The sequence below is a fragment of the Mirounga leonina genome, unplaced genomic scaffold, assembly GCF_011800145.1.
Source record: "Mirounga leonina isolate KUSES-001 unplaced genomic scaffold, KU_Mleo_1.0 Mir_168, whole genome shotgun sequence".
Lineage (NCBI taxonomy): Eukaryota > Metazoa > Chordata > Mammalia > Carnivora > Phocidae > Mirounga > Mirounga leonina.
Genome location: NW_023270426.1, coordinates 19,395,149 through 19,409,530, shown reverse-complemented (window position 1 = coordinate 19,409,530; position 14,382 = coordinate 19,395,149). Strand labels below are relative to the sequence as shown.

General features: G+C 41.3%; 1 protein-coding gene across 1 annotated transcript in view; it reads right to left on the bottom strand.

Annotated features, from left to right (window-relative positions):
- The window catches only part of PCBD2 (pterin-4 alpha-carbinolamine dehydratase 2), a 49,435-nt gene that overhangs the window by 7,914 nt on the left and 27,139 nt on the right, over positions 1-14,382 (bottom strand). The window lies entirely within an intron of this gene.

Here is a 14,382-nt window from a genome sequence, read left to right as displayed (position 1 = left end):
GGGACTCCAGGATCATGACCTGAGCCGAAGGCAGTCGCTTAACCAACTGAGCCACCCAGGCGCCCTGGTTATAATTTCTAATTTCCAATACGATTTCTTCTGCACCTCATAAACTGTTGCTAGTGTTGAACTTTCTTTTTTTTCAAGATTTCATTTATTTAGTTGAGAGAGAGACAGATCATGAGCAGGAGAGGGAGGGGGAGGGGCAGAGGGAAAGGGAGAAGCAGACCCACCGCTGAGCAGGGAGCCCGATGTGGGACTCGATCCCGGGACTCCAGGATCATGACCTGAGCTGAAGGCAGACGCTTAACCGTCTGAGCCACCCAGGCGCCCGGTAATATTATTCTTAAAAGGGAAACACTGGACGATTCCCATTAAAGCCAAGAATAACCCTCCCCCCCCCGCAAAAAAAGCCTTTTATACAAACAATAACTAATTAGAAAATATACTGGAAGAAAAGATTCCCTCTAAAGTGGCACCAAAAATTAACTAGTAAACTTGGCAGGAAATATATGAATTCTACGGGCAGAAGACTTGAAACTACTATGAAATAATGGGTAGGTCTTACTACATTAAAATCTTTCTCTCTATGGCAATAAAAACCAACAAATAAAACTAAAAGACAAACAACAAGCTGGATTTGCAGTACATATTTCCTTGGCATATAAAGAACTCCTACAAATCAATAAGAGAAAGATCAACCACCCAATTTTTTTAAATGGGCAAAGGACGTAATAAGTAACAAATGGAAGCAAATGGTTCTTAAACACTAAAACTGCTAAGACTCATACATAGTAAGAGAAGCACAAATTAATACTAACTTTTAGATCAACTATATCTCAGTAAAGCTGCAGGGGGTGGGAAACTAAGTTAAACCTATCAGTTTGGTAAAGATCAAAAAGTCTGATAATACTCTGTTGATGAGGACGCAGGAGAAAAGGCACTCACACACTGCTGGTGAACATTACCTGATACATCATCACTCTCGAAGAGAATTTGACAATATCCATCAAAATTAAAAATGCCTGTGCCAGGGATTTAATTATCAGTTGGATAAGCGTCTGCCTTCGGCTCAGGTCATGATCTCAGGGTCCTGGGATCGAGCACTGTGTTGGGCTCCCTGCTCGCTGGGGAGTCTGATTCTCCCTCTGCCCCTCCCCGGCTCGTGCTCTCTCTCTCTCTCTCTCTCTCTGAAATAAAGAAACTCTTTAAAAAAAAAATGCCTGTGCCTTTCAGCTAAATAATCTCACTTCTAGGAATTAGTCCTGCAAGCACATTTATGCATAAATTACAAGACTGGTCGCTGCAGGGGCGCCAGGGTGGCACAGTCGGTTGAGCCTCCGACTCTTGGTTTTGGCTCTGGTAGTGATCTCAAAGTCATGAGGTCGAGCCTCATCTGGGGCTCCACACTCAGCACAGAGTCTACCTGGGATTCTCTGCCTCTCCCTCTCCCTCTGCTCCTCCCCTGGCTCTCTCTCATGGTCTCCCTCTAAAATTAAAAAATCGTTAGAAAAATGGTCAATGCAGCACAACCTGTAAGAGCCACAGATCTGAAAAAGCCAAAGGTCCATCAGTAGGGAACTGATCAAATACAGGATGGTCCATTTACACACAGGAATACTATGTAGCCATTAAGAAGAATGAAGAAACTATCTGCTGACATGGAAAAACCTCCAAGATACATTACTAAATGAAAAACAAATGCGTAACAATAGTCTGTGAATTGTACAAAAGGAGAGGAAACTACATGCATTAATATCTTTGCAACCATGCATAAGAGATTGGCAACCGTGAATGACAGTGGGTGGAGAGGGGAAACTGGGTGGTTGGGAATCAGGGACCACAAAAGACTTACTATACTCTTTGGTGCCTCTGAATCTGTGCCACATAAATACCTGTTCTACTTTTAAAAATTAGTTTGGGGAAAAAAATGAAGATGCCATGCGAATGAAGATTTCACTCTAAAGGAAGCTGAGATACTACAATGTGTATAACCTGGTTCATATTAAAATATTTTGGCTCATGTTAACTTCTTAACATATGCCTACCTGTTTGGGTGGGTTTTTAGTGCCAATTTACAGCATAGTTTGTCTATGAGCCATGTTCTGTTGAGCCATGGCCATTTCAAACAAACATATGGCCAACAAATAACATATAATGGCTGATAATAGTTTCAGCCTTTCCTCTATTGCAAATTACAAACATTTTATGAACAAGTCAATGAATGCATGATGAAGTATGACTTTTTAAGTCACTCTGCCATGTTAAGGAATGTAAGCATTACAATCATGGTAAATGGGGTCAATGAAGTTTGTCATTTGGAAATCTCCAAACCATCAGCAATTAAAAGATTTTTCCATGAACCCCAAATCAAGTATTCCTAGGGAACTTTAATTTTTCTTAAAGTTCCTTTTGTTTCATCTTATTCCATGAAAATATGAAAGACTATCAGATGCACGAAACCAAAACAAAACCCTGTATCAATCTGTGAAATGTTTAACAGCACCCTGAATTTAAAATGCAGCTTCAGTCCAAATACCATGTATGAGTTATTAAAGTTCTAAGACTTAACTTCTAGCACATATTTACAATACGAATTTTTCATTACTCAGAGCAATTCTCTTTGATATAAGTTCTTTAAATCTGCTGCCTTTTATATTTTGATTACAGACTATTTTAATTATGCACTAAAAAAGAACATATCTCCCACTAAGAAAATGAGCACCAGCGACTCCAAAGTAATTTCCCCAGTACAATCTCCATTAAGCCTCTAAATACTTCCTTTACTAATTCAATGAATTAGAACTCTATTGTTTATGAATCACCTTTATGTTTGTAGGCCTATAACTCTTCTTTTATAAAACACAATTGCTATGGAAGGAAATGATATTTACGTCTGATTAGAAATGAAAACACTATTACATAAATCAGTTTGGGCATTTCTTCACGTCTTGAAACATGATCGGCAATTTAGTCTAATTGGTGATCAAGGAAACTATCTTGTGATCAATTAAAGTAATTACCAGATTCCGGCAATACAACCTACCTTAATTTCAGCTAGAGTCTGCACTTCTTCAACTTCAATTAAAAATAATGAAAATTATTAAGCAAAATGCACGGCAAGATCATTGCCAAGCACGCACATGTCATAGGACAGGACCTTCCCGTGGTGTTGGTGACTGATCAATCACACAAACACCGCTTGGTGCGCAAGGAAAGGCATTCTTTGCCCCAGAATATTACATGACTCACCATGACTCTCCCGTGGAAAACATGGTTGACTGTTCTAGCCACCGCAGAGGGAACACTGGATACTAATTTGCCGGCAACAGAGGACTACTCTCGACTAGCAACATGAGAACTGTGAGGAACAGACCCAACCAAAGATGTATTTGATCAGTGCTTTTTTTCTCCAAAGTGTCACACGTGTTTTAAGCACACTGGTCAACTGCAGAAACGTTAGGGTCAGAGACAGAGATTGAAATATCCTAGCGCTGCTATTCACTAGCTATCTGATCTCAGAGAGATCACAACATTTGAAATGATCCTGAGTTTCCTATTATGTAAAAATGTAAAAATGGGGTATGTGCCAGGCATTCTGTCAGGAGCTCAGTTAATGCTAGTGGTTATTATCATCACCAACACTTTAAATCTATTTAATGCCTGAGGCCTGGAGAGGAAGAATTCCTTTCCAAACCTAGCAGAAGAACCATTCAAGACCAAAGAAATTCACCCTAGCAAGGACAAGAAAATCAGAAACATACTTAAAACTGTTTCTCTATGTGGGTATCCTCACAGAAAGATTTCCAGTGGAAATGGCAATTGGATGGTAAGCATCTAAGCCAAGCAGGTGACTCACGTGTCCCTGAAGAGCCAGACTAAAGACCTTACCTGAGGATCACCCCCTAGGCAGTCCAGTATGTGTGTCTGGGGACAGGCCACTCATCTACCTGCCTTCTACTTGATCCACTGGAGAGTGCAACATCCCCAATAACTCAGGCCAAGAATATCCGGCTCTGATCTTAAAACTAGCTTCCCCAAGGCACTTGAGACAATGCCCACAAGGAACTCAGCAAGCAGCTGGTCCTACTGTGCCCTAGGCTAAATTAGCACCCCTTCAGCTGGACATAGTAAGTACACTACCTGTGAGGTAGCATGCTCACTTCGACACACTGCCTTCAAAAGCTGTGCTCACAGGACCATAACATTCCAGAGCCTTACAAAAAAGAAGTTCTTAAGTCACCATTTTTAGCAATTACCATAATATCCCAAACAGCCATATGGAAAAATAAGGTAGCTTTTAGCTAATTACATGGTACTACCTTCAACATATACTGTTAAACGAAGCAAGGGGCAAAACGGATTCCTTTTGCAGAACGAGGATTTATAACTACATTAGTAAATTCCTCCTGAATTCCCAGGAAGACTACTCTTTGACAGAGGTCTACTAGTATCCACTCTCCTCCAGGCAGCAGAGTTGAACCAACATCAACACCTCTGCCCACAATTTTACCTAAGAGCCCATCACTTCTGTTCCATGGTTAGGAAAAGTCCTATAACGAGACAGATACCACGTATCTGCTGTGTGCCCAAGAAGGTCACAAGCTGAGAATAACTTCTCCCTGAAAAGACATGACTCATTTCCAAATTCCTCTGCATGTGAGTTTAAATTACATTTCCCCATATCATCAGCAGCTACTATGGGGCATACCAACAGCTCCGTCTGATGAGCTCCTTCTAACATTTCTCACGATCCTTCAGTTTTACTCTCTTGGATTCAGCACGTTTCACCAGTTTCCTCCCCATCGTTTCCCTCTAAAGCTGAGTGAAACACGGGTCTCAGCATCATCCCAACAGGAATCCACCAGGGAAGCCATTTACTCGGAGTTCCCTAATGTCAAGTAGCTTCTGACGCCTCCCTGCACCCTGCGGCTGTTCATGACTGCCAGTCAGCTGCTTGGGAAACATCCCGTTGGAGGTTGTCTTTCCCAATCAGCTGATAATCCCCGTTTGTTAGCTTTCAGGAGTCTCCGGAGGTGAGCGGTATGGCAAAGACTCCCAAAGTTTTTTGTTTTGCTTTAGCAAGTTAGAACTTATGAATTAAATTCTTAAAGAATGAGAATTTATGGAAGGCAAAGGAATTAGAATAGCTAAAACAGTTTTTGAAAAGAACAAAGTTGGAGGATTCACGGTACCTGATTTAAATCTTACTCTACGGGCATAGTAATCAAAACAGTGTGGTATTATCAAAAGAAGAGATACATAGGTCAGTGGAACAGAATGGTCTAGAAACAGTCCCACACAGATATGGCCAACTAATATTTGACAACAGTACAAAGACAATTAAATGGAGAAAGGACATCTTTTAACAAATGATGCCGGAGCAATTGGGCATCCATATGCAAAATATACACATACACACATATACCTTTAACTACACATCTTACTATGTATAAAAATTAACTCAAAATGGTCATAGACCTAACTGTAAAACCTTAAATTGTAAAATTCCTAGGAGAAAATATATGCTCTAAAAAAATAAAGTCTGTTAACACAGAAAAAAAAAAAGGAATGAGAATTTATGCTCCTTGGCATTGTCATCATCATAAAATTTATAAAAATTCACATTTATATAGAGAAATACCCTTAGGCTTCAACTTTATGCATCCAAACCACTAAAATATGTGGAATATCTGGCCAAATACCTTTTCAGAAATCAAATAATAGGCAAAATGGCAGTCTAACTCCCGACCTTTTCTTCTTTATAATCAGCTGGCTCCTTTTAAGAGATGCAACTACTAGTATTTACGCTGTGATTCCAGTATATATCTGACATGAAATTATTCTGCCCTATTATCGTACCTAAGTTTAAAAAGACAGAGAGAAGGCAGAAAAGCTTCTGCTCCAATTGGAGTATTTTATTTTTTTTTTTAAGATTTTATTTATTCATTTGAGACACAGAGATACAGAGAGAGAGAGAGAAAGCATGAGCAGGGAGAGAGGCAGAGGGAGAGGGAGAAGGAGAAGCAGGCTCCTCGCTGAGCCAGGAGCCCGATGTGGGGCTCGATCCCAGGACCCTAGGATCATGACCTGAGCCGAAGGCAGACGCCCAACCATCTGAGCCACCCAGGCGCCCCCCAATTGGAGTATTTTAAATTAAACTGCAAGGCAAGATGCTCCAACAATAACCAAAAGGGTTGAAGGAAGAGAACAAGGGCTCAGAGCAGAAAGAACACCCACTCCCCAAGCATGGAGTGGGGAGAGAGGGGACTCAAAAAAAATATTCTAAAGAAACAAAGCAATACGTAATTTGGCCTAACTGTACAAAAAATACATTTTCTATTTTCTACAAGCAGTACACATTTTGTAAAACAGAGTCTCATCTCACTTCGCATCACAAAATATCTGAATGTAAAAAAGGTCTGTCACAACAGCAGCAAATTCGTAGTCTTTACTTATTTCTAAATGGGATCAATCCTCCTTTTAAGAGATTTTCAGTAGAGTTTTGGCAACATTTGCCAATATTTTCTGTGAGAAAAATACATCACCCAAAAACAGTCCAGCCCGATCAGACATCCTGATAATTCAGCAGAGGACCTCCAGTGATAGACGGCTGCAATGCATCACTGCAAGCCAACAGCCTGCCAGACCCCCTTCTCAGAAAACAGTGCCAATGCAGAAGCAGCCCGCTGAGGAAAGAGACCATCTCTTAAGTCATCTGTATTTATTTGTTTCAAAGTGCACCCACAGGTTGTGAACTTGGAAAGGTCCCTGAACCTGTCAGTCTTCAGACACTGAGCTAAAGCAAACCACAAATATATTCAGAATTTATCCTCAACCTGTTATGAAGAGGCTTAAGGAGAGACCTTTCTACGTTTAACAGATTGAAACTAGGGACTTTTTCCTTTCTGTGTTTTAAACCCTATTACTAAAGAATTAAAGAAAAATTTCCGGGCTGGAGACCCACAGAGAGTAAAAGAGACTTAGCACTTACCCTGCTTTTGGTATCAAAAGACTCAGAAGGTCTGGTGGATGGTGTCATCTCATCCTGAAAGGTTCTAATCCCAGCTGTCTCATTCTATGGCCTTGAGCAAATCCTAAACCTCACTCACCTCTCCTAGTCCCTGGAAATCAGAGGCTCTACTACTTAACTTCACTGTGCGAGGAGATCTCATGAAAACACGCAGAGCGCTTTGCACAGAAAACACGCTACTGTAGAACACTGATAAAGGCCCCAATCTGCTAGAGTCCTACACAAAGTAATTTTATGCCACTTTTTTAATCTAGAAAATTTGCTCCATGTCGCCAACGAAACTTAGTTGCATCCTGGACACAAATGAAAAAATTTAAGTGTCTGTGATAAAAACTCATGAGTAAGGCAAATAATTCAGGAAACAGTGATGAACAGAAGAAACATTTCAAAGAACAAATGCTTCCTTAGGTCAATTCTTTCTGCCATACTCCTATATAAATTACCTTAGCTTCAGCTGCTGATCAAGTTGGGTTTTTTGGGTTTGGGTTTTTGTTGTTGTTGTTGTTGTTGTTTAATCATTCATAATATCCTGAGAGGGGGGGAAAAAAAACGGTTTTCCTGCATCTAAAGGGGCAAGTTTATTTTCCCTCTTGAGAGCAGGCTCCCACTCGGTTCCAGCACAGAGCTGCGACCTACTCTGTGCACGGGAGGGCTAAGGGCTTACAGGCAGCACACAGCGAAGCTCCATCTCTGTACTGAGCCCTGCGCAGCTCGCCTGCAATCCCCAGAAGAGGAAAAGAACGCAACTGGCTCTAAAACACCCCGGGACAAAGAAAACAGATACTGATGGAGTGGGAGTGCTCTGCCATCAGATGCAATTCCTAAAGAGAAATTCTTCCCTTTTGTTTTTAAAAGTTTATTATTTCATACCTTATGCAAATCATACTTTATATATTAGGCAATAATATTTTAGAAATACTCAAGTCAAATTAAAGGCTTCGATAGTCTTGCCAAAAGCACTGTGATTTTCCTATAAAAAAATTATTCCAATTTGTTGATCTTACATAGGATGAAACATACTGTAACAATCTTCATAATTTATGTCCTGTTGGGACACAATGATTTAAAGTAACATAATACAGAGCCGCATCATGGCTAATCTAAACCACCTGACCAGATAAACACCAGCTTCCCTTCTCTCTTCAGCAAGGGCATTTCTGTTTATTGTCATATCATTTCCTCATTCTAGGAACATGCAGAATAAATGCAGCCAACCTGCATTTCAGTGGGAGGCTGAGCTGGCCTTTCCCTCGTCAGGAGGTTTGTGCGCACACAGGTACCAATACAATGTCAAGGGCTTACAAGACAGAAAGCAACCCAGGAATTCCACCCTCAAAATCATCTACAGCGAAGCAAATATGGATTCATCCAGTACAATCTGGACCAGGTGTGGTGTTATAAACCACAATCTTTGGGGGTTTATGTGTTTTTTTTAATGTCACTGAAGAGGTAATTCTTTCAAACAAATTATGGGGCTTACTATGAGCCAAATTTTTAAAAATGCTTCAATCATGCCTCTCGCTATGTTCACAGGCACTCATGATCTGATTAACTAAACTGAAACTGCCCAAATGAACCAATGTCTTTTTGGGGTGAGGAATCTTGGTGGAAGAGAAAGACAAAGAACCCCCACAGCACTGACCGTGTCCATTTCTGGTGCAAATTTCAGACTGTGAGGTTTCTCCAGGGTCCAAATCTCTTCAACCCTTCTCACATACGCAAACCTTACTGGGCAGAGCGAGGTTTTCAGGGGGAACTTAAGGGAAGGGTTTAGAGTTTCAATCATGAAAGAAAAAGTGCAGGAACACATGTGCATTCGGCAGATAACAATTCACTGAAAATATTTTAAAACAAAACAAAACGCCTGTCTGACCAAATTTTTATAAACTTGGTTGGGGAAGAGGAAAACAAACAATTGTTTCAGGACGGTTTCAAATACTGCTCTCTGCTATTACTGAAAATTTTCAAAGCGTCTCATGCTCCACTGCAAACAGCTCTGCTTCACAAGCTGTTCTTGTCAGTCCTGCCAAAGAAATGGTCTGATACACTTTATTGCAAGTTTATCAGTTTGCTTACCCAGGCAGATATATATAATTATCTCTGCCTGTCAAGACCGAGGTACAATAGGATTCCTCCACTGAAAGCAGGGAGATGATTAAAATACAACGGGATGAGATGGGTTAGCAGACATGAGGCACGTGCATTCCCTACCCCGGCTCCACTGCAACATCCTAACCCAGTCCCACCAGTCCCAGAATGCTCAGAACCTGAGCCAACCTGACCAGCAACGTTTTTCATGGAGATGAATCCCCACATGGGGATCAGGAAGGGGGGACTGGACACAGCAAGGAGATACATTTGTGTCACAACCTGGAGCCCTCGGATTTGTGAAAGTAAATGGAAAATATACTTTGTGAAATCAAACAGAAAGTATCCTTTTTCAGACAACAGACATTCAGTAACTTGGGTTTGAATTGAACACTGCATATTTGTAAAAATTTAAGATGACAGATGATAAACCTGCAATATGACTGGTGACATTATAAGTTAGCGCTATCAACGGTGGGTTCTGGTAACAAGTGGGTCTTTTGGACTAAAAGCCCACTTGCTTATTCTTGTTTTCATTATGTTTGCACTGTATGTACATCTCCCCACACTTCCCAAACCACTTCAAAATCAGCTCATGTTGCTCTGAAGTCATGAGGATTTAGGTCACTATGGGTTTCCCCAGCCTCATGCACAGATAGGGTTCTCTGATGACGCAGAGCCTTGTCGATGAACTATAATGTGACTGTCCCCAAGCCCTGACTTCTCACAATCCTGTACCTTCATTTTTTTATTAATCTGTATATCACAGAGTTATCCAAGCAATTACATTTGTAGATCTCTACCCTAAGGAAACTCTCACATCTGTACACAAGGAGACACAAGGATGCTTGCTGTAGAACTGACAGTAATAATGAGCAGTGCCAAGAATCTAAATGTCCATCAATAGGGGAATGGATAAACTTGGTTAATTTATTCACAATTTTATTTGATTTTCAGAGGAATAGAAGATTTAAAAACAATCTACTAGGGATGCCTGGGTGGCTCCGTCGTTTAAGCATCTGCCCTCGGCTCAGGTCGTGATCCCGGGGTCCTGGGATCGAGTCCTGAATCTGGCTCCCTGCTCAGCGGGGAGCCTGCTTCTCCCTCTGCCCGCCGCTTCCCCTGCTTGTGCACTCTCACTCTCTGACAAATAAATAAATAAAATCTTTTTTAAAAATTAAAATAAATAAAATAAAATAAAAACAATCTACTATATGAGAAGCAGTGCAACGGATGGAAAGAGTATTTGTCTAGGAATCTAAAACCTGGGCTCTGTCCCCAAACCTTGAGCAAGCTACATGAGCTGGCTGGGTTAAGACTCCATTTGGACGCAGGAGGTGATGTGGATCAGCCACAGAGCACAGTGCCTTCACACAAACAGCAATGCTGAATTCGAAAGAATAGCAGCTAGTAATTACAGCAGGTTGGTCATTCCTATTTTACAGAGGAGAGTAGTGAGGCTCAAGAGGGTGAGTCACATGCCCAGAGTCAAACATCTCACAAAAGGTGAAGCTGGCATTCAAACCCAAGCACATCCAACTCCAAAGCCTTCATGTGTATGTTTAGGACAAATCCCTGAGGTCAGGTTATACTTTCCCCATTTCTCTCCTCTACCTAAAAGCTAATTATAGCAAAAATAAGCTTCCTGCACTTTTTATTTTCAAAGTTTAACTACAAGAGAAAGATTAAACATAACAAAAACTTTAGAAAAAGGAAAAACTATTATAAATTTTTTTCCTGTGCCCTTTCCCCCTCAACTGTCATGATACTGTGTACCCTGAACCTCCTCATAACGTTAAAACAACCTACTCATTTTTCAGTTACTTCCATTGTCTTCTTTACTTGTTTTTAGAAGCCAAACAATCTCAGAAAGAATGGGTAATCTCTTTGAGAAACTATTTCAGGCACATGGTTCAAGCATGTAGGAGAGAGACATAGATACCAAATAGGTTTTTTTAAGCCAGGCCTTCTGAACATTAAGACGCTTTCAATTCTCTACCAATATATCATGGAGTTTTAGGGGCAAAACTAGAAGAGCAACTGTATAATTTGAGGTCTATGGAATGAATGAGAAGTCTTTCTTTAAATCCCTTTTTCAACACCCAGTGACAACATTAGATAACATGATAAAGTCCTCTTTAGCTGAGCACCTATTAAAGTAACCAATTAGCTCAGGTACTGCGCCAAAACCATGACAACTGAACCTGTAAAAACAAACACTCCACCCACCAAACCTGAAACGACAGGGACGATGTCACCAAGTCCTCCAACATGCAGGGAGTGTGCACTGTGGAAAGATCCTCAGAACTTCTCTGGGACCCAAGTTCTTATCCTCAAATATTTCTTCCAGCCACACACGTGCCTGGGGTGTGCCACCCAGCCTCCCGCCTCAGCTCCCCTATTAGTTCAGGAGAGGACCACTCACTGATGGGCTGTGGGAAGGTGGAAGCATCAGCATGTGTAACTGCTGTCACGTATTTCTGTCTTTAGTGCTTAGAGAAAAGAGTACAGATCTCAAATGATCTGCGTCTTAGGCTTTCAAAATTATGACCGACCATCATAATGAGGTCAAAGTCTCCATTACTCTCTGGATCAGCCTAATCTTGCTCATACACCAAGGGTAAACTTGGGGCACATGCCTGCCCTGGTGTTCGGAGATGTATTCTTCATTGAAACCTTGAGAATTATAAGCAGTTACAAATCCAAATACAAAAAAATATGCTGAGCTGTGAATATGGAGAGTGGGCAAGAGGTGAGAAGTAAATTCGGGATGGTTCTGAAAGACGTGTACCATCCAGAGAACCATGTTTCATGAGACCAACAGGGTTACCTGGCCCAGATCCCCAAGGCTCAGAAAAGCATGCCTTGCAATTTTTAGTTTGATTTCATTTTCTTTACAAAAGAGATGTTCTGCTTTAACTTTAAATCCTTCTGAGCCCATGCAGAATGTTATGGAAAAGTGCCTGAATCGTCCTGTGATACAGAAAGTCCAGAAACTGAGAAGGGAAACGTGTGCTTGAGGTACAAGCCTAGCACTCCCACCTTGGATACTCACTCCTCCCTCCCATCCTTGGCTTCCCCACCATGGCAGGAAGGGGGCAGACCAAGGATGGCAGGGTTCTTCCCACTGGGTGATGTGACAACCAGAATACAAAGGTAAGTGCTATGTTCCCTGATGATTAAAAAAAAAAAAAAAGGTTCTTCTCAGAGCAAAGAACTGGAGTCTCCTAAGCCAGCAATCATACTATTTAAGAAGTGAGGGTTTGTTTTTTCATGTTACTTAGGAAAGAATCTAGAGTTCTTTGTCTGGCATAAATGACCTACGTGGGACCTCAGAAGTGTTTTTACAATATCTAGTAAAGCTTTAAGGTAGTTAAGTATCCAATTTATTTTTCAGTTTCATATATTGGGAGAGTAAACCCCAAGTCACAATTATCTGCCCCATCCTTTCCAGAAAGAGCACCTGTGAACGTTCTTATGTGTTTCATCTATTGCCTTTCTTAGATGCAGTGAAGGTTTTGGACCTGGAGATCTACACGTGGTGGATGCAGCACAGGATTTTAGCAGCCTCTGCTTTTTGGCGCAGACTGAGGTGAGGCACTCCTCATTACTCTTTCTCCTGACTGCCTCAGATTTCAGCTAAAACTCCCCTCAAAGATGATGAAGATTCCTGTGACTCTGCAGATGACCCACACACATTACATGGGCATAATGGGTTATGGATATAAAGTTCTAAAAATTCCACAATCTCAGAAAAAAAAATGAATAGAAGAAAATCAATGACTGTATTAACATAAGCTTATAATAAAGTTAGAAATCCTGTCTGGCCACTGTCTGTATGTACACCACTTTCTAAGAAGGCAGAGCAATAGTGACCAATGACAGAGAAGGTTCTAGGTTGGTGTTTTCTCTTGAAATTCAATACTATTCAGCACTTTCTTTAAATATATGTCCTTTAAACAGTAAATATGGTCAGGTATATTTCAAATATGGTGGTTTTTTTAAAGACTAAAAACACTTTAAGAACGGATTTAACTTGAGACACCTGGGAGGCTCAGTCAGTTGCGCGTCCGACTCTTTTTTTTTTTTTTTTTAAGATTCTTTTATTTATTCATTAGACAGAAAGAGAGAGAGAGCACAAGCAGGGGGAGCAGCAGACAGAGGTAGAGGGAGAAGCATACTCCCCCAGAGCAGGGAGCCTGACGCGGGGCTCGATCCCAGAACCCCGGGATCACGATCCGAATTGAAGACAGACGCCCAACCGACCAAGCCACCCAGGTGCCCCTGCATGGCCAACTCTTGATTTCGGCTCAGGTCATGATCTCAGGGCTGTGAGATCGAGCCCCGCATTGGGCTCCGCACTGGGCATCGAGCCTCCTTAAGATTCTCCCTCTCTCTTCCTCTTCCCTCCCCACTCCCTCTATTAAAAAAAAAAAAATGGATTTAACTTAAGAAAAATCTGCTCACAACTGACAATAGAGATAAAGGTTACATTAATATAACTAGTATTTACATTCCCTTTAAGTAAAGCCATTGTTTTTTACAAGTATAGATAGGTCCTACTTCATTGGAAAGCTTAAAAAATTAGAGGTAAACAGATTTTTTTTTTGATGCAGTACCTTTCTGTTGCCACTTGTAAGTTTATGAGTAATGAGTAAGTTTGGTTCCATCAAAGCAAATGGGAAATGGTTTGGGTTTTCATGCGATAATTTAAAACCTGTTAATAAATTCCTTTAATAGCATTCTAAATATACATATTAAAAGTAATTAAACTTGGGGCGCCTGGGTGGCTCAGTCGTTAAGCGTCTGCCTTTGGCTTAGGTCATGATCCCAGGGTCCTGGGATCGAGCCCCGCATCGGGCTCCCTGCTCCGCGGGAAGCCTGCTTCTCCCTCTCCCACTCCCCCTGCTTGTGTTCCCTCTCCGGCTGTGTCTCTCTGTCAAATAAATAAATAAATAAAATCTTAAAAAAAAAAAGTAATTAAACTTTACAAACCTAATGCTTGAATTTCAGACAGCATTCAAGCATTCCTAACTTCACAACCTGCTAACTAACTCTATCCCTTCCCCCTGCCCAGCAGCACCTCAGCACCAGCCCCCCAGCCTCTACTAGCACAAAATTAAGTCAGAGGTTCATTTCCATTAGCCAAACGCCAATCCAAACTCCAGCGCCGAGCTCCCCAGCTGCCCCACCCAACACACAAAACCACCACGTGACCGTCTCTGCTCCAAAGGGCGGGGGCTTTGCAAAAGGGTGATGCC